At 36.0% G+C, this 21590-nt stretch overlaps 1 protein-coding gene across 8 annotated transcripts in view; it reads left to right on the forward strand.

Moving 5' to 3' along the window:
- Positions 1–21590, forward strand: part of HYCC2 (hyccin PI4KA lipid kinase complex subunit 2) — a 91887-nt gene that overhangs the window by 12387 nt on the left and 57910 nt on the right. For 7 of the 8 annotated variants that reach the window (XM_058709595.1, XM_058709620.1, XM_058709575.1 and 4 more), the window contains one exon: positions 18605–18704. The gene's annotated coding sequence lies outside the window, so the exon portion shown is untranslated. Of the gene's footprint in view, positions 1–9302; positions 9342–18604; positions 18705–21590 lie in introns of those variants that run through there. The other variant, XM_058709613.1, reaches the window with a different exon arrangement.

The following is a 21590-nucleotide window of genomic DNA, read 5'->3' on the forward strand; positions in this document are numbered from 1 at the left end:
AATTCAGTGTAATTTCCTGGAATAAGTTGTATTTAAGGTATGCCCATCCTTAAATTTTTTTGTAATGTTTTATTTATTTTTGAGAGAGAGAGAGAGAATGAGTGCAGAAGGGGCAGAGAGAGAGGGAGACACAGAATCTGAAGTAGGATCCAGGCTGTGAGCTGTCAGCGCAGAGCTTGATGCAGGGCTCGAACCCACAAACCATGAGATCATGACCTGAGCCAAAGTCAGATGCTTAACCAAGTGAGCCACCCAGGTACCCCAAGGTATGCCCATCTTTAGCATACAGAATACAGTCTTTGAGTTATTATTTCCCATTGAAAGGAGCCAGGATTCCTTGGAGAAATGTTTGATCACCCTGGAACTTCTTGTCCCTTTAGGAAGTTAGAAGACTATCATCATTTACTAGGTTTATGTCAAAAGGGCTTTGGAGCAGTGTTGGGGGTTCCTATGACCACTCCCAAATTTCATGATTTGTTAGAATGACTCACAAGTCATTATATTCAGTTATACTTTATTACAGTTCAGTGATAAAAATCAGCAAAACAAAAGGCACATAAGGTGAAATCTGGAGGATACCAGGTGCAAGCTTGCAAGAGTCCTCCCAGTGGAGTTGAACAGGATGTGCTAATCCATCCAGTAATGAGTTGTGACAACATGTGCAGCATGTTATCTACTAGGGAAGATATCTTGAGCCTAGATGTTCAGGGTTTTTATTGGGGGGTCAATCATACAGGCTATAGTTACTGAAGTTTCAGATCTCCTAAAGGAAAGTTGATTTTACCATAATCACGTTTGTTTGTACAAACTACCTAGACAAACCAGTACAGTTGGATTCAAAACTCCAAGCATGCAAAACACTTTTATCAGAACTTTTTAAAATTTTTTTTTTATTTTTGAAGGAGAGAGAGAGAGAGCATGAGCGGGGGAGGAACAGTGAGAGAGGGAGACACAGAATTCAAAGCAGGCTCCAGGCTCTCTATGCTGTCAGCACAGAGCCCGACGTGGGGCTTGAACTCACAAACCATGAGATCATGGCCTGAGCCAAAGTCAGACACTCAACCGACTGAGCCACCCAGGCGCCCCAGAACTTTTTATTTTTTTAATCAGTGCATTTCAAGAGTTCATTTTCCAGGAGCCAGCTGTTACAGGTTGAGTCCTATCGATCAAAAAGTTATGTTGAAGTCCTAACCCCCATTACCTCAGTATTTGACCTTATTTGGAAATAGGGTCATTGCAAATGTAATCAGTTAAGATGAAGTAATACTGAAGGAGGGTTGACCTTTAATCTAGTATGACTGGTGTCCTTATAAGAAAAGAGACACAGACACAGTAAGAAGATAGCCATGTGACAACAGAGGCAGTGGTTGGAGTGCTGTATCTACAAGCCAAGAAAAACCAAGGATTGCTGGCAACTCCAGAACCTGAAAAGGCAAGAAAAGATTCTCCCCATTTCAGAGGAAGTATGGCCCTGCCACATCTTGGTTTTACATTTCTGGCCTCCATCAGGATTGGGAGACAATAAATTTCTACTGTTTTAAGCCATGTAGTTTGTGGTAATTTGTTATGGCAGCCCTAGGAAAGTAATAATCTAGCCAGTGGCCACAAAAACAGGCCCTTCTTGAGAATGTGCAGTGTTTGACCAACCCAGGCTTGCTGAGTTAACTGATGTGTTCACAGGAGCCAAGCATGAAAAAGCTTCCACAGGGCAAAGATGGAACAATTTGAGTATTAGAATAATAACTATTGTGGGTTGAAACATATCAAGTATATTGAGCCCATGAATTTATAATGATATTTAAAGCAAAACTAATTAGCTACCAGTAGATGATGTTAGTTAACCAACTCATTTTGGAAATTGGTAACTAAAGGGAAAAAAGTTAAGCATTTATCTTATCTTAGAAAAATGCTACTACAAAGTAACCAAATACTAGATAAAGAGAAGTTTCTCTTTATAGAAATATTCTAATTAAATGAAGAAAGAATAATAGGATTAGGTAATTATAACCATTGGGTAACCCCTAAAGATCCCTAAGCGTTAATCACCAACAGCTGCTAACATCACAGAACATGACAATCAGACATTATGAACCTTTAGGCAAGAGAACACAGCATCAACAGTCTTCCCCCAGCAAAAATGAATCTACTCTGGTCAAACTGCTATATCCAACCACAATTTTATAAGAACTACAGAAGATAGAGGAATATATTATATTATTAGGGTACAATCAGCAAAATCCAGGCATGTGGAAGATGATAAATAACTGTTTCTTCAACAGTAAATTACAAGATACACACACCCCTATAGCTTAAAAGAGATTTAAGAGACACATTATCCAATCCTGGTATGTAAACTTCATTTGGATACTGATTCAGTGTTTCAAAAAATTGACATAATTGTAAATTTGAATACCAACCGGATATTTGATTACATTTAGGAATTTAAAATTTCTTAGATGTTATGATATTGTGGTTATGTGTTTTAAAAAGCTCTTATCTTTTAGCAATATATACTAAAATATTTACAGTTAAAATGATAGCCTGAATTTGCTTCAAAATAAGTGGAGGAGACACTGGGGGAGTGTAATGAAAAAAGATTGGCCATGACTTCATAATTATTGAAGCTCAATAATGGCTACCTGGGGGTTCATTATGCTAATTTCCCTACTTATGCATATGTTTAAATTTTTATCTATTAATTAAAAAGGGACATATTCCCAAGCTGCTATAGTTGAGAAGTCAATAGAAAAACACAGGGAAAATTCCTAGGTGATGAAATTACATCAAACTGTATTTTTCTGAAGGATTTAATGATTTGTTCATTCTCCTTTAGAATAAGTTACTTGCCGTTTTCTGGGAGTGGAAAAGTAATGAGCCTGGGAAAGAGGTTTGAGGTGAATAGAGTAGTTACCTGTACGTTATCTTGATAATGCTTTACCCAAATAACCCCCAGAATATAGTTATCAATTTCAGTTTTCATATTCTTTCTCTGCTATATTCTGTGCACTTTTGCCTCTCATTTTTGAGACCAGATCTCATTTAATTAATCTCAAGAAAAACATCTCTTTTCATGAAATTTGAAGTTGTTTCCTGGAGCCATTCAGTAAGATATAATCTAAAAAATCATTGGGGCACCTGGGTGGCTCAGTCAGTTAAGCATCCGACTTCGACTCAGGTCATGATCTCAGTTTGTGGGTTTGAGCCATGCGTCGGGCTCTGTGCTGACAGCTCAGAGCCTAAAGCCTGCTTCAGATTCTGTGTCTCCCTCTCTCTCTGCCCCTGCTTGTGCTCTCTCTCTCTCTCAAAAATAAATAAACATTTTTAAAAATGGGGGTGGGGCACCTGGGTGGCTCAGTCAGTTGAGCGTCCGACTTCGGCTCAGGTCGTGAACTCACGGATCATGAGTTCCAGCCCCGCGTCAGGCTCTGTGCTGACGGCTCAGAGCCTGGAGCCTGCTTCAGATCCTGTGTCTCCTCTCTCTGTTGCTCCCCCGCTTGCACTCTGTCTCTGTCTCTCAAAAATAAAGATTAAAAAAAAATTTTTTTTAAGATCTTCAACGATGCATTCAAGTTACACATCACATACTTAAATGGTTTTCAGCCATTTATTGTGTGTCTAGGTATGAATATTCTTGAGTTCATCCAAGCTGGAGTTTGTTGAGATTCTTGGATGTGTAGATAATGCTCTTCATTAAATTTGGGAAATCGTAGGCCATTAATTCTTTAAATACTATTTCGCCTTTCTTTCTCCTCCATTTGGGTCCCCTTGTGCTCATGTTGATATGTTTAATGCTATCCCACAAGTCTAAGACTCTGTTCATTTTTCTCCATTCTTTTTTCATTATGTTCCTCAAACTAGATAATCCCAATTGATTTATCTTCAAGTTTACTGATTCTTCCTTCTGCAAGCTCAAATATGATGTGCCTCTCTCGAGGGTTATTTATTTCAGCTATTATACTTTTCAACTCCAAATTTCTGGTACTTCAAAAACTTATCTCTATATTCTCTAATTTGAGAGATATCATTCTCTTATTCTCATTTAGTTCTTTACATGTGGTTCTTTTGTCTTTGAACGTATTTGAAAGAAGTGATTTAAAGTTTTTGTTTAGTAAGTCTAACATTTGAGCTTCCTCAAGGATAGTTCTATTTACTGCTTTTTTTCCACATGGCTTTTCCATTTTTTTAAAATGTTTGTTTATTTTGAGAGGGGGGAGAGGCAGAGAGAGAGGGAGAGAGAATCCCAAGCAGGATCCACACTTCTTATATAAGTAATTTTGTTGATAATTCAGAAATTCTTCCTGATTGCTAGAGTTCTCTGTCCTGTAGCTTCCTTGTGGGAAGCAAATATATCTCTTCTTCAGTTGATGCTTGCTTACTCTTTTCTTGGCTCCTGTGTATTCAAAGGAACCTCCAGCTTCTTTCTGTGGTCAGTGTCTCTGACAGTGTTCTCTCTCTCTTCCATGTGATGCATCTCTGATCCATAGTGAGCATTTGCATGATCTTCACTGACACAGTATCGAAGTGCTCATTCCAACATATCAATAAGCCTTTTTCACTCTGACATCCTGGAGTCATTAGCTAGCCCATCTCTTGCCCTTTAGGTTTCTTAAATGTGAATCACACCAGTCTAATGTATTCTTCAAGCTGCTGGTCACATACGTCAAGATCTCTGAGTAATAGCCCTGAAGTTCCTTCTTTTTGGACATGGGTTCAAGAGGTAATACTATTGGTATCTACTCCTTGGGGAAGGATGAGACACATGGCATTTCAGTAACCTTTCCAAAAAGTACTCTCCAGTACAGTTCTCCAGGAACTTCTAAAAACTTTCGTATTTTGGCTTAAGGATTAAGATGTGTGGAAATGGATTGAAATCCTCTCCCTTGCAAACACCACATTGATTCTCTCACAACCCCTCATCTTTAGTTTTTAGAAGTTTTATTATAATGTATCTAGGTGGTGATTTGTTTTGATGGGAGGATATTCATCCTGCTTAGGATTCTCTGAGCTTCTTGGATCTGTGGTTTGATGTTTTTCATTGTATTTTAGAAAATTCCCAGCCATATTCCCTCATGTTTCTTTTATCCTATTCTCTCTTTTCTCTTTCTGGGGCTTCAAATAAAACTATGTTAGGCAATTTGATACTGTCCCACAGTTCTTGGATGACCTGTAAATTTTTCTTTACTGTTATTTCTTTTTGTGTTTCATGTTTAATAATTTTTTGGACTTATTTTTAAGTTTATTAATTCCTTCCTAAACTGTATTGGAATCTCCTGATAAGCCTGGAAAAGGAATTCTTTATCTTTGAATCATTGTTGTTGGTTTTTTCTCCCCCTACCATTTCCATTTGATTTTTTCTTACAGTTCCCATTACTCTATTGTAATTACCTATCTACTCATGCATATTGTCCAACTTTTTAATAGACCCCTTAATATATTCTAGTCATGCTGGAGTGCCTGTCTGGTAGTTCTAAACTGTGGGTTATTTCTTAGCCTGGTCCTGTTGATTGCTTTCTATCTTGAATATAAGTGGTTGTTTTTGTGTCTTGAAATTTTTTCTTGAATTCCAGATACTTTGTGTAGAATAGTAGAGACAGTTAACTTGTATTTATGGCCCCAAAATGAGCACTTTTCTATATGGTCATTAGTGTGTGTGGGTAGGTTTAGTCAACCTGCTCAGGAGTTGAGCTGGGTTTGGGTCTGTTGCTACCGTCATTACCTTCAGTGCTTCAAAGTTTTCTGATGGTATGTTGGTATTGGTTTGTGTTAAGGTGTGGACTTAGTTCTTAGAGGGTTTTCTTCAGTATTCATACTTCCCCCTCAACTTTCAGCCATGCCCATCCACCTGTAACACAGAGGGGGCTGGTCTTTCACATTTGGGTGATAGGGAGATTTTTTTAACTGCAAATTCTATTTTTAAAATGGATACAGGAGTATTCATATTATCTCTTTCTTCAGTGAGTTTTGGTGATATGTTTCTTGCAAGAAATTTGTCCATGTCAACTAAGTTGTTCAGTGTATTGGCATAAAGTTTATAAGGATTCTTTTATTTTTTCTTAATATCTGTAGAAAATAACAATAAGAAATTAATGAGAAAACAATCACGTATTTATCTTTGTAATTGCCATTTATGATATTCTTCAATCCTTTGTATAAATCCCTATTTCTATCTGGTTTTCTTTCCTTCTCTTCAAAGGGCATTTCTTAGTGCTTAGGCATAGTGCTTTTCATAGTGCATTTCTTAGTGCAAAGGGGATAGTGCTTTTATAAGACTGAAAAAGTATTTTTTTTTTGTCTTTGTTTTTGAGAGATATTTTTGGTTTATAGAATTCTTGGTTGACAGATTTTTTTTTTTCTTTTGGTATTTTAAAGATAATGCTTCATTGTCTTCTGTCTTGCATCTTTTCTGTCATGCTTATCTTTGAGTCTCTGTGCATGTGTCTCTTTCCCCCCTTCAGTTGTTTTAAGATGTTCTCTTTATCACTAGTTTTGAGCAATTTAATTATAATGTGCTTTGGTGTGGTTTTCTTCATATGTCTTGTCTTGGGTTTCATTGAACTTCTTGGAACTGTAGGTTAATAGTTTTTATCCAATTTAGAAAAATTTAGAAAATTTTTTCATCATTGCTCCTTTCAAAAATAAGTTTTTTTAATCCCTTTTCTTCTCTCTTTTCTCCTTTGGGGAATCCAGTTACAAGTATTGTAGGCTGCTTGAAAATTGTCCCACAGCTCACTAGTGCTTTGTTTTAATTCTCTTTTCTCTCTGTTTCATTTTGACTAGTTTCTGTTGCTGTGTCTTCAAGTTCACTAATTTTTTTTTTTTTCTGCAATGTCTACTGTGCCATTTTTCCTATTCAGTGTAATTTTTACTTTGTTATGGCTTTTATTTTTAGAACTTTGAGTTAGGCCTTTTAAAAAAAATCTATGACTCTACTTAATGGTTTGAATATTTATTGTTTTAAAGTTTTTGCTTATTGTAACATTACTTAATTTTGGGTGAGTTTTGATCAGTTTTTCTCTTCATTTTGGATCTCGTTTTTCTGATTCTTTGCATTCTTGGTAGTTTTTTTATTGGATGTTTGAGACTGTGAGTTTTACCTTGGGGTGTTCTGGATATTTTTGTATTGCTATAAGTATTGGCAAACAGTGATTCTTCCAGGTTTTGATAATAAGATTTATTAAGCACTACTAGAGCTTTGTTCAGTAAAAAGCTAATTATTCTCCATTATTTACAAAGGACTCTCATGTACTTTACCCGATTTTCAACCTGGTTGGTGAGAGTAGGTTCTATTGCTGGCTCTGCATGAATTCTGGGCATTGCTACTTCTAATTCTTTAGGCGTTTCTTTCCCTGACTTCTTCCCTTTTCCTGGCTCACACACTTATGTGCCGATCAATTCTCATCTGACTACGAGAAGAGAACCTTCTACAGATAGCTAGAGTTCTTTCTCTGTGCTGCTCTTTCCTTACTCTATCCTACAAACTCTAATACCTTGATCAGCCTGGACTCTCAGCTCTACTTCCTTAACTCAGGAAGTCAGCCAGGTTCCACCTGGCTTTTTCCTTCCTTACAATGCAGCCTGGAAACTCTTCCAAGGAAGGAAAATGGACAACTTCATTGTTCTTCATTATGTGTGCCCAGTGCCTTGAAAAATGATGTTTATAATCCTCCCCACCTTTTGATTATGTCAGGCAAGAGAGTAAATTAAGTTCCTATCACTGTCTTCTCTAGAAATAGCCTTTCTCTCTTCACTTTTCTTTTTTCCCTCGTTACGAGGATCATGACTGAGGGTAAGTATATTGTCTCTCATCCTAGTCTAACCTCAGTCTTAGGCTTGCCTTTTGTTTAGGAACTCACAGTTTTCTTGCCCCAACCCTTACCCCCAAACAGTCATAGACCTGTCCCTAGGTATTGGGCATATGTATTGCTGATATCTTTTTCTAGCCTTTGGCTTGACTTGTCACTCATTCTGTCTTTTCATGACAGATTTAATACAGTACAATTAATGTATTTTTCATTGTTGTTATAGTGCCTTTTTTAATTGCTAGTTTGGCTGCTTCAAAGACACAAAGATGGTTTGCTATGGTTTTTTGTTTGTTTGTTTTGTTTTGTATACTTCGTATACATTTAGATCTGTGTTCTACTTGGGACGTAATTTTGTGAATTGTGTAAGTTTAGAGATCATGGTACATTATTTTCCATAGTGATGTGATATCCAGTTGACCTAGCATCTTTTATTTAAAAGACTGTCTTTTGGGGCAGAGGATCTGAATAGACATTTTCCCAAAGAAGACTTACTTACAGACAGCCAGTGGGTACATGCAAAGATGCCCACCTTCACTAGTTATCAGGGCAATGCAAATCAAAACTACAGTGAGGTATTCTCACACCTGTTTGGCTGTTATCAGAAAGATAAGAAGTAACAAGTGTTGGCAAGGATTTGGAGAAAAGGGAACTCTGCACTGTTGGTGGGAATGTAAATTGGCACAACCACTATGGAAACAGGTATGGAGTTTCCTCAAAAAATAAAAAAATTGAACTACCATATGATCCAACAATTCTACTTCTGGGTACTTATCCAAAGAAAACACAACAAGAACCTAAAAAGATACCTGCACCCCCATGTTCATTACAACTTTATTTATAATACCAAGATATGGAAACAACCTACTGTCAATGGATGCATGGATAAAGAACATGAGGTAGGTAGATAGATAGATAGGTATAGATACACATATGGATATGGATGTAGATATAGATATGATATAGACATAGATACAGACAGACATAGATATACAATTGACAATTTGGGGTTAGGGGCACTGACACCCTGCACATTCAAAAATTTGTGTATAACTTGTGAATTCCCCAAAACTTTACTAATAGTCTCCTGTTGACCAGGAGCCTTACCAATAATATAGTTGATTAACATAGATTTTGTACATTATAGGTATTATATACTGTATTATAGTAAAGTAAGCTGGAGAAAAGAAAATTTTGAGAAAACAAGGAATAGAAAATACATTTTACAGTATTTATCCACAAAATCTGTATGGAAGTAGACCTGTGCATTTCAAATCCATGTAGCTCAGGAGTCAACGGTATTGACGTCTTAACAATATTAAACCTTCCATGACCATGAGATGAGTTTTCCTTTATTTATGTTTTTAGTTTCTTTAACCAATGTCTTGTAGCTCTCATTGTACAAGTCTTTAGCCTCATTGGTTAAGTTAATTTATAAGTATTTTATTCCTCTGGATACTATTGTAATAGAATTTTTTGGTAAATAGAATTTTTCCTTTTCAGATTGTCCATTCTTAGTGTACAGAAATGCAACTGATATTTGTGAGTTAACTTTGATTCTGCTACTTTTGGATATGTTTATAGTTCTTTTGGTGGAGTCTTTAGGGTTTTATACATTATATATACAAACATGGTTTTTGCTTTTTCCTTTCCAATTTGGATGCCTCTTATTTCTTTTTCTTGTATATTTACCCTGGCTAGAACTTCCAGTACTATGTTGAATAAAAGTGGTGAAAACAGACATCTTTGCCTTGTTCCTGATCTTAGAGAAAAAACTTTCAGTCTTTCAACCTTGTGTATGATGTTTTCTGGGATTTTCATGTACGGCCTTGATTATGTTAGGATAGTTTCTTTCTATTTTTTTTTTTTTTTACATTTTTTATTGAAAAAGGTGTTGAATTTTGTTACATGATTTTCTTGCATGAATTGAGATTATCATGTGGCATTTCCCCTTCATTCTAGTAATTGGGCATATTACATTTTTTTATGTTTGACTCATCCTTGCATTCCAGGAAAAAAGTTCTGCTTGGTTATAGTATGTAATCCTTTTAATATGCTGCTGAATTCTGTTTGCAAGTATTTTGTTGAGGATTTTTGCATTGATGTTTATAAAAGATCTACGGATCTCTTGTTTTGTTGTGTCTTTGTCTGGCTTTGGTATCAGGGTAATATTGGCCTCATAGAATGAATTATGAAGTATTCCCGCTTCTGTTTTTTCAGAAGTTTGGGAGGATTGGTATTAGTTCTTTAAATGTTTGGTGGAATTCATCAGTGAAGCCATCAGGTCCAGGGCTTTTCTTTATCAGAAGATATTTAACTGCTGATTAAATCACTTTACTAGTTATAGATCTATTCATATTTTCTGTTTCTCATGATTTAGACCTGATAGTTTTTTTATTCCCAGAAATTTGGTTCTCCAATTTGTTGGTGTACAATATTTCATAGAATTCTCCTATAACTCTTTTTATTTCTATAGAATCAGTAGTAATCTTCCCCTTTTCATTTCCAATTTTAGTATTTTGTGTTCTCTCTTTTTTTCTTAGTCCATCTCACTAAACCTTGTCAATTTTCTTAATCTTTTCAAAGGACCAACTTTTGGTTTTATTGCTTTTCTCTATTGTTTTTCTGTTCTTTATTTCATTTATCTCTGTTAATCTTTATTTTCTTTTTTTTAAGTAAACTCAGACTTCTATCATCAATGGATTTTTACTTATTTATTTAAGATGTTAATTTTTTTAAATGTTTATTCATTTTTGAGAGAGAGAGAGAAAGAGAGAGAGAGAGAGAGAGAGAGAGAGAATCCAAAGCAGGCTCCAGGCTCTAAGCTGTCAGCACAGAGCCTGACACAGGGCTCGAATCCACAAACTGTGAAATCCTGACCTGAGCTGAAGTCAGACGCTTAACCAACTGAGCCACCCATGCACCCCAATTTTTGTTATTTTCATCCTTCTGCTAGCTTTGGGCTTATTTTTTCCTCCTTTTTCTAGTTTCTTTCTTTCTTTTTTTAAGTTTTCTTATTTATTTGAGACAGAGGGAGCCCGAACTTGCACGCGTGCACGTGTGGGGGAGGAGCAGAGAGAGAGGGGGAAAGTCCTAAGCAAGGCTCCGTGGTATAAGCTCAGTGGGGCTCAATCTTATGTCTGATGCTCAACCTACTGAGCCACTCAGGCGCCCCCTTTTCTAGTTCTTTAAGTTGTAAAGTTAGGTTGTTTTGATTTGAGAGCTTTTTTTGTTTTTTAGTATAAGCATTTATAATTCTAAATTTCCTCCTTAGCATCACTATTGCTACATCTCATAAGTTTTGGTATATTGTGTGTTTACTTTCCTTTGTCTCTTAAGTATTTTGTAATTTATTTTGTGATTTCTTCTTTGGCCTTTTGGTTATTTTAAAATCTTTTGTTTAATTTTTACAATTTTATGGATATTCCCATTTTTCTTCTGTTCACTTCTGACTTACTCCTCTTATGATCCCAGAAGACACTATGTGTGATATCTGTTTTTCTTAAATCTATTGATATTTAATTTGTGTTCTAACATATGATCTATGTTGGAAAGTGGCCCAGTTGTACTTGAAGACTATATCAGCTTTTGTTGGGTAGAGTGTTCTGTATATGTGTGTTAGATCTGGTTGGAATATTGTGCTGTTTACATCCTTTGTTTCTCTAATTTCCTTTTGTCTGCTTGTTCTATCCATTATTGTGATGGGGTATTGAAGTCTCCAAATGTTATAAAACTGTTTCTCCCTTCAGTTCTGTCAGTTTTGCTTCAGATATTTTGATGGTCTGTCATTAGGTGCATAAATGTTTATAATTGTTACGTCTTCTTGCTGTATTGAACCTTTTATTACATATAATGTCCTTTGTCTCTTTTTTGAATTAAAGTTTATTTTTCAGATATTAGTATAGCCATCTTTAATCTCTTTTAAGTTACCATTTGCATGGACTATCTTTTTCCATTCTTTTACTCTCTGTGTCTTTGGATTTCAAGTGAGTCTCTTATAGATAGCATATATTTGGATCATGTCTTTTTATCTGTTTTGCCAAACTCTTTTGAAGAGTTTAATCCATTCACATTTATAGTAATTACTGATAAACAATTCTGTAGTTTTGCTGTTTGTTTTCTACATATTTTATCTTTTTTTGTTCCATATTTCTGCATTGCTTTTGCATTTAGTTGATTGTTTTAGTGAAATGTTTAAATTTATTTCTCATTTCCTTTTGTGTATATTCTATAGCTGTTTTTGTGTGTATATGTGGTTACTGTGGAGATTGAATTTAATATCCTAAAGTTAGAACACTGTAATTTGAATTTGCACTAATTTAACTTCAATAACATAATAAATCTCTACTTCTTTACAGATCCGTTCCCACCCCTTTCATTTGTTGATTGCATCTTTGTACATTGTATGCTCCAAAACATAAATAATTCTTTTAAATGCATTTGTCTTGATCTAGTTGACAGCAAAATAAACGTCAAGGTTGGTAACTATACATTACCTCACTGTGCAGTCGTGACAGTCTTTTTATGATACTCAGCATGGGACAGTCATAATTAAATTAACCTCAGTGCCTCTTAAGTGCATGGGACCTAAACAAAATAGTCATGTAAAACCCGTACCTTGAGCAGATGCAGCTTTCCTCCTAAACATCTTTTACAAATTAAGAAGTATTTGCAAATAAATAAATGTATTAGTTTAAGTTATGTAGAAAACAAAATGTGGACATATATGCCAGTTACAATAATACTAGCTTTTAGACCAATAGTTGGTTCTTTTTAATGTATTAGTCTCCTAAATCGTGTAAAAAAATGGTTATAGGGACACCTGCATGTCTCAGTTGGTTGAACATCCAACTTTAGCTCAGGTCATGATCTCACAGTTTGTGAGTTCGAGCCCCACGTTGGGCTCTGTACTGACAGCTCAGAGCCTGGAGCCTGTTTTGGATTCTGTGTCTCCCTCTATCTTTGTCTCTGTCTCTGTCTCTCTCTCTCTCTCTCTCTCAAAAATAAGTAAATAAACATTTTTAGAAAATGGTTATAAATCATTGTTACAATAATATTAACTTACAATGGCCCATGTATTTGCCTTTGCTGAGATTTTTATTCCTTCACACAGCTTTGAGTTTATTGTCTAGTGTCTTTTTATTTCATTTTGTAGGATTCCCTTGAGCATCTCTTGTAAGACATGTCTAGTGGTAGTGAACTCTCCCTTAGCTTTTTTTTTTTTTTTTTTTTTTTTAATCTGGGAATGTCTTATTTCTTGTCTCACTTTTGAAGAATAGTTTTGTCAGATGTAGGATTCTTGGTTGCCAGTTTTTTTTCTTTTAGCAGTTAGAATATATCAGCCCACTGCTTCTGGGCTTTAAAATTTCTTATGAGAAATCTGCTTATAGTCTTATTGAGGGTTCCTTTGTATCTGAGCTCACGTCTGTCTGTTTTCAAGATCCTCTTTGTCTTTCAACAGCTTGATTATAATGTGTCTCAGTGTGGGTCTCTTTGAGTTCCTCTTACTTGGAGTTCACTGGACTTCCTGGATATTTATATTCATGTCTTTCATCAAATTTGGGATGTTTTCAGCCATTATTTCTTTAAATATTTTCTTTACTGGGGTGCCTGGGTGGCTCAGTCAGTTGAGCATCTAACTCTCGATTTTGGCTCAGGTCACAATCCCAGGGTCATGGGATTGAGCCCCACATTGGTCCTGCTTAAGATTCTCTCCCCGCCCCCCTCCTCTCCCTATCCTCCCCTCTCCCCCTCCATCTCTCTCTCCCTCCTCTCCCCTCTCCCTTGTTCCTGTTCTCTCTCTCTCAAATTAAAAGTTTTTTTTAAACAATGAATTAATGAATGAATACATACATACATACATACATAAATATTTTCTCTACCTCTTTCCCTCTCTTCTCCTTATAGGACTTACACAATGCATATCTTGATCTACTTGTTGGTAGATAGGTCCCTTTGACCTCTGTTTATTTTCTTCAGTCTTTTTGTGTTTTTCAGACAGGATAATTTTCATTGTCCTATCTTCAGGTTTACTTTCTTTCTTCTGCCTACTCACATGTGCCTGTGTATCCCAGAAGTGAAATTTTCGTTTCAGTTATTGTATTTTTCAGCTGCAGAATTTTTTTTGGTTTTGTTTTAGTTTTTCTGTCTCTTTATATTTCCATTTTATTCATATCTCATTTTCTTAACTTTCTCCACATATTCCTTAGTTCCTTAAATACCTTTAAGACAGTTGTTTTAAAGCCTTTGTCTAATATATCTGCCATCAGGTCTTCTTCAGGAACAGTTTTTCTTTGAATGGGCTACTCTTCCCTGTTTCTTCACATACCTTATGTGGTTTTTGTTGTTGTTGTTGTTGAATGCTAGACATCTTAATATAACAATGTGAAACTCTGGAAATCAGATTTTTGTCCTTCCTTAGGGTTTTCCATCCTTTTTTGTCCCTCCCACCTTGTTTTTGTTTTTATTTTGTTGTTTGTTATAAGCTATCTCCGTGCCAAGGGTCAGCCTAAGATGTAAACTTAATGTCTTTTCTGTGCACATTCTGGGCATGCATGATCACTTTCTATTTTTCCCTTCATATGCAGTTGTTTTTGTCTTGGTCTCCAATGTCTGGCTCCCAAAAGGGGAAAAAGAGAAAAATGGAGGTGGGGGGGGGGGAATATGGGAACAGGCAATTAAGTCCCCTGGAAGTCACTTTAGTGGGAGGAGTGAGGCTTACAACAATGAGGGGAGATGGGACAACAATGGTTGCCCAGCTCTTTTTCTGTACCTCCATGATCAGAAGCAGCAGTCAGCAATCAGAGCACAAATATTTGATATTTGTTGGACAGAGTCCTATTTTCCCATCCTGGCTCCTGCAAGCTGCTATAGAAACATGTGCTTTGCTCCTTGCTATGTGGCTCAGGGTGGGGGATGGGTAGCTATTGCTGTGCTGAGAGCTGAAATTGACCAAAATTAATCACAATTAAAATAAAAACCACAGGTCTTTCCATGGAAGTTTTAAGCATTCAGTAGACTTCAGAGTTCCAAAGCAGATTCTGCAGGTATGATTGTTGTCTAGATGCTGATAGACTCCTGGTGCTCTTAACTCTGTCATCTTCCCAGAGTCCTCTCCTCCACCTTAATACTTTAAAGTTGTTTTTTTTTTTTTTTAATGTTTGTTTATTTTGAGAGAGAGTCCATGTGCATGTGCGTGTGTACCGGGGAGGGGAAGGCAAAGAGAGAGGGAAAGGGAGAAAAAAAAACCCAAGCAGGCTCTGGATTGTCAGCCCGGAACCCAACATGGGGCTCCATCGAACACATGAACCGAGAGCTCATGATCTGAGCTGAAACCAAGACTCGAATGCTTAACCCAACTGACCACCCAGGTGTTCCTCCTCCACCTTAGTTTTTAAAACAAGCATCATGCTTGATTTTTTTTTTAAGTTTATATATTTATTTTGAGAGAGACAGAGACAGCATGAGTGGGGGAGGAGCAGAGAGAGAGGAAGACAGAGAATCCCAAGCAAGTTCCATACTGTCAGCACAGAGGCCAGTCAGGGGGCTTGAACTCATGAAACTGCGAGATCATGACCTAAGCCAAAGTCGGATGCTTTAACTGACTGAGCCACCTAGGTGCCTCTACCTTAATTTTTATTTTTTTATTTTTTTAAATTTTTTTTTTCAACGTTTTTTATTTATTTTTGGGACAGAGAGAGACAGAGCATGAACGGGGGAGGGGCAGAGAGAGAGGGAGACACAGAATCGGAAACAGGCTCCAGGCTCCGAGCCATCAGCCCAGAGCCTGACGCGGGGCTCGAACTCACGGACCGCGAGATCGTGACCTGGCTGAAGTCGGACGCTTAACCGATTGCGCCACCCAGGCGCCCCTCTACCTTAATTTTTAAAGGATATTTTTGCTGGTTATGTAAAGGATATTTACTATATTCTAGATTGGCAGTTATTTTCTTTTGTCCTTTTAACTATCATTCTGTTATATACTGGTTTCTTTTGTTTCTGTTGAGAAATTTGCTGTCAATCTTACTGTTTCTTTGAAGGTCAGCTGAATTTTTTTCTATGCTTTTTATATGAATTTTTTCTTTTTTCACTCATTCCTTTTATAGTTTGATGATGATTTCCTGGGTATGGTGTTCTTTGAGTATATTCTGCTTGGAGTTGGCAAAGTGTCTTGAATCCCTGAATTGATTTCTTTCATCAGTTTTGTAAAACTGTTATTCTTTGAATATTGCTTATATCTGTTTCTGCTCTTGTCTGGAACCTTGATTGTATGTATATTGACATTTTGAGCATATCTTCCATTTATCTTAAGCCTTTCCTCCAACTTTTCCCCTCTCTTCTAGTCTTCTTTCTTCTTTCCTACTTTCTTTCTCATGTTATAGTTTGGTATTTTTTACTGACTTACCTTCTAATCCTATGGTCTGCTGTGTCCAGTTTACTATAAAACTAATATATTGAGTTATTAATTTCATATATATTGTATTTTTCAGTTTTAGAATTTACATTTTTTTTATATCCTAATTCATTGGTGAAATTTTCCACCTCATCAGTTTTGTCGCTTTTTGCTCTAGTACCTTATTCAGAATTATTTTATTCTTTAATAGTATTTTGCTATAACACTACCTTTTTTAAGTTTATTTATTTTGAGAGAGAGAGAGAGAGCACGCGCGAGAGGGGAAGGGGCAGAGAGAGAGAGAGAATCCCAAGCAGACTCTGTACTGTCATCATGGAGCCCAACATGAGCCTGAATCCATGAACCAGGAGATCATGACCTGAGCCAAAACCAAGAGCCAGATGCTCAACTGACTAAGCCACCCAGGCACCCCCACAATTATTTTAAATAGTTGTCCTTGTGTGTGAACTTTATTGTTGGATCATCTGTGGATCTAGTTTTCTCTTAATTATTGGTCATGTTTTTGTCACTTAGTATATTTAGTAATTTTTGATTGTGTGCTAGACCTTGTATATGAAAGAACCATAGAGGCTTCAAACAGTGTTACCTCCCTGACAGGGTCCCCCACCCTTTTTTTTTTCTGTTGCTCAAGTGGCTGAGGGACTTATTACTTCCAATTTATCTATCAGAGTTGAATTGTTCTAAATTTTTTTTTTTAACGTTTATTTTTGAGACAGAGAGAAAGCATCAACAGGGGAGGGGCAGAGAGAGGGAGACACAGAATCTGAAACAGGCTCCAGGCTCTGAGCTGTCAGCACAGAGCCGACGAGCCGAAGTCAGACACTCAACCGACCAAGCCACCCAGGCACCCAGGAGTTGAATTGTTCTAAAGCTGTGCTAAAGTTTAATAAACCTCAGGTTTCCTATCCGTCGCCTTGTTTGTTTGTTTGTTTGTTTGTTTGTTTGTTTGTTTGTTTGTTTTTGCCCCTTAAATTGAGAACCTAGTGAGTACCTGTATCCTTAACCCTGAAAGATTGTTGGAGAGTCATCTCTACAGAGATTCCCAGTATAGCTCTCAAGTCAGCCTGCTTATACTGCTTCAAAATCTGGCAATTGTCTTGGTGGCTCAAAATTCCCAAGGTACAAAAAGAGTTTCCTTGACATCAAATGACCCTTCCCAAAGTATGACCATTTCTTGCGTATCTTTCCAGAGGTTTTCTCTTAGTCCTCTTCAAGGTTTTTCACCCACTGCAGAACTCATGAAATGAAAATCTTACATGATAGTCAATACATAAGAGATAAAAAGTCAGCTGCTATGGTTGGATTGGGAGGCTCTGACACATCTTTAGTTTGAGAAACATCAGAGACTTTGCAATGATCATATAACTTTACTCCAAGAGAATTTTATTGTGCTCTTATTTGTATTTTTTAAATCATATTTTGTTAATGAACATATTTTAAAATGTTAAGTTTTTTTTGTGTTTTAGATTTTAAAGTTGTGATACGATTTTGAATCAAAGTGGTAGAGTATAATGTGGTCAGCAGCTACTTAAAAATAGCTTCTACTTTCAGAGGAAAGTATACTTTTAGCAATTTGAAAAGTTTTCTCACTGATCAAAATAATTTTTAATATGTTTTTGTACCAAAACTTCAAGTAATAGCATTTCCTGTGTTCTTTTTAAAAATGATAAAATTTTCAGTTCTGTGAAACTCATCCAAAATGATGATATAGCCATTGATACTTATTATTTAAGGTTGATGTTACACTGCATATTGAAATTTTAATGATTGTGTGTGTGTGTGTGTGTGAGAGAGAGAGAGAGAGAGATATCACTGTAATGTGTTCCAAAAGTTGGATTAATGGAATTTTTGACTGAAAAGGACTGAATTTTGTAGATTATTCAAGTGAAACTCCCTAATATTTAAGTCAGCTCCTCAAGGTCTTACAGGTAATTAATGGGAAATTTGAAACTAAAACTCAAACTTCATTTCTCTAAATCTGCTATTTTAAAAAAAAAATTTTTTTTAACGTTTATTTATTTTGGAGACAGAGAGAGACAGAGCATGAATGGGGGAGGGTCAGAGAGAGGGAGACACAGAATCCAAAACAGGCTCCAGGCTCTGAGCTGTCAGCACAGAGCCCGACACGGGGCTCGAACTCACGGACCGCGCGATCATGACCTGAGCCGAAGTCGGGTGCTTAACCGACTGAGACACTCAGGCGCCCCTGCTATTTTTTAAATTTGGTTTAATGATGGTATACAAGTGTATGCTGGTCATTATAGAAAGCTTTTTAATCCCTAATTATTTTTAAAAATAGATAAATTGTATTATAAATGTTTTATCAAAATTGTTTTTTATTTCATGAGAATATTATCTTAATATTTCAGTTTTTTAATTTTTATTTTTATAGAGCTGGAAAATATTGAAGTCTCAACAAATGAATTCCACACTTGAATTCTGCCGCATTCCTATGCCACCTCCTCCTTTAGAAAACTGATCTTAGAACAGAGGTAAAATTATGAAATTTAAGTTCTTAAAAGTTAAAGAATTTTTCCATACAATTAGACATGTTGGAATTTTTGGTCATCTTTGGTGGGTAGCTTCTATTTATTTAGCAATTTTACCTAAGAGACTTGAAATAATCACATCTTAATTACTGCCTTTGAGTTTTACTTTTGAAATACTTTTTAATAATTTTTAGTAGTTGTGTCTTTTAACCTTCTTGTTGCCTAAATCTTTACAGTTACTGAATAATTGAATTTACTCATCATAATTGTATTATGTAACTACATTGAGATCAGTGCTGTCCAATAGAATTTCTGTGATGATGTCTGTGTTCTTTATCTGTGTTCTCCAGTATGGCTGCATGTAGCTACTGAGCACTTGAAATGTAGCTAGTGCAACTAAGGAATTGAGTCTTTAAATTTTATTTTATTTTATTTTATTTTATTTTATTTTATTTTATTTTATTTTAAATAGCTATATGTAGCTAGTGGCTACTATATTGAATGGTGCAGCTTTAGGGTTTTTTTTAGAGAAGTTGATATTTACAATAAATGCACATCTTGAGTACTCAAATTTCAGATTTATACCTTGAAATATTGTTATAGTTGTTGGCCTAGTTTGAAAATTTGCAGTAGCAAAAACCATTTTTTATGATTTCATGTTTCCCTGATAATTGTATAGCTTTGTTTATCCAGTAAACCCCAGAGAGCAGTTACCATAATTAGTTTTTCTCACTGATGTGTTAACTTATTTAATCTTAAAAAAACAAAAAAAACTTTGACATAGGTACTTACATTATCTCCCATTTATAAATGAGGAATTTGAGGCCATAAATTAATTTGGAGTAATTTTTCCACAGATGCATAGCTGGTAGGTCATGGAACTGGAATTTGAACTCAGGCAGTCTAGAACCAGACCCCCATACTCTAACCATTAGGCTGTACTGCCTCTTATAATCTGATTCTTTATAAATTGACAATTTCCAAAAAAGATACATGCTGTCAGCTAAGACACAATTTCTGCCTGTGTAGGCCATGGAAAGCTTATTGTACTTGGATCAGTACAGTGAGTTTGCTTCCTGGCAAGTAGTTATTGACCTTCAGATCATGTTCCAGCAGTTTCTTATTTTGTTCATTATGTTGTATTCAGGGCTTGCTAATAAAGGTTGCCATTACCATGGCCATCAAAAAGATAATTGTTTCCTGTGATGTCTTTTTACTTTGTTAGATAGTCTGAAAGTAAGGCAGTATGGGCCCAAATTGAGCTGCATGCTGGAATATCAGCTTGATTTTTGCTTTTAAGACTTTAATTTTTTTTTAAGTAATCTCTAGACCCCACGTGGGGCTTGAACTCATGATCTCGAGATCAAGAGTCTCCTGCTCTACCTACTGAGCCAGGCAGGCATCCCTTGATTTTTGCTTTTAAATATGCTTTCTATATACCAGATAATGGGATGGGTATAATATACAGTGGAAAAAATCTACAGAATTATACATTGTCTGGTTAAATAAAGGGGAAACTTTTAGTACATTTATAACTACGTTCACAGCTACCTCCAGATACTAAGGTACTGAGAATAGTTAGGAAATCCATATTTACAAAATTTCTCTGTAACCAGCACTATTCTGTTTTTCAAATGAAGGTACTTGAATATTTTTAGGATTTTAGATATAGTAAGTAAAACTAAAGCCCAAAGGATTTAATTGATTTGTCCAAGGTCATGTAAGCAGTGTGGTTCATTGATTCAACAAATACACATAAGTACCTACCATTAAGTCCAGATACCATAGTATGTTTGTTAGCTTTGAGTATATAGTGAATACCCAAATGTGACCAAAACAGAAAGGGACCGTTTTCATATAACTTAATCTTATAGGGAAGATCGATAATAAGATCTAAGAAGCCAGGTATAAAATCCAAAGCTCTAGGAAGGAAATGAACCATATTTGTTGGAATGGAAAGTAGTAGAGTAGGGAAAAAGGGATGCTATTTAGATGAAGTGGTCAAGAAAGGCTTGCTGAGACTAACAGGATTGGAAGAAGGCAGCTATTTGTATAGCAGTAGTAAGACAGCATTCTAGTCTGGAAAGAATCCCTGGGGTGAAGGGGTGCATGAAGTTATAGAAAAACTTAAGAGTATGGCCAGGATATAGAAAGCTGTGGGGAGTAGTATGAGCTACAAGAAAGGGGACAAGGTACATTTTTCAACCGTAGGTTTTGGAATAGGCATTAAGTTAAAATCCTAGTTTTACCAGTTCAACTGTGTTACCTTGTGTGGGTCATTTGACCTAATTTACACATTAATTTTCTTATCTATTGGGAATAACAGAGATTATTTTATAGTACCATATATAGTGTCAGGAAAATTAAGTATATAATACTTGTAGCAAACATTTATAGTGTTTACTTGTGATAAGAATTATTCTTTTTTTTTTTAAGTTTATTTTTATTTATTCTGAGAGAGAGATAGAGAGCAAGTGAAGGAGGGGATGAGAGAGGGGAGAGAGAGGAAATCCCAAGCAGGCTCCACACTGTTAGTGCAGAGCCCAATGTGGAGCTCAAACTCATGAACCATGAGATCAAGCCACCAGGTGCCCTGATAAGAACTATTCTAAGTACACAATAATTATATGAAATAAGTACTGTGCTGCTGTTATCCTTCTTTTTGAAACCAGAGAAATGAGGCACAGAGGGTTTAAGTATAGCTAGTAAGGGGGTAACTGTAGCAAGTGAGTACCCTTAAACTTAGACAATCTGGCTCCAGAGTCCATGCTCAGAGTGGGTCCTGGTAATCCCTTAAGTGGGTTTGTGAGGTCAAAATTGTTTTTTATATTAATACTAAGACAGTATTTGCTGCCTTCATTGTCATTCTCTGATGAATACACAGTGAAG

Source organism: Neofelis nebulosa, chromosome 2 (genome assembly GCF_028018385.1).
Source record: "Neofelis nebulosa isolate mNeoNeb1 chromosome 2, mNeoNeb1.pri, whole genome shotgun sequence".
In the NCBI taxonomy this organism is placed as follows: domain Eukaryota; kingdom Metazoa; phylum Chordata; class Mammalia; order Carnivora; family Felidae; genus Neofelis; species Neofelis nebulosa.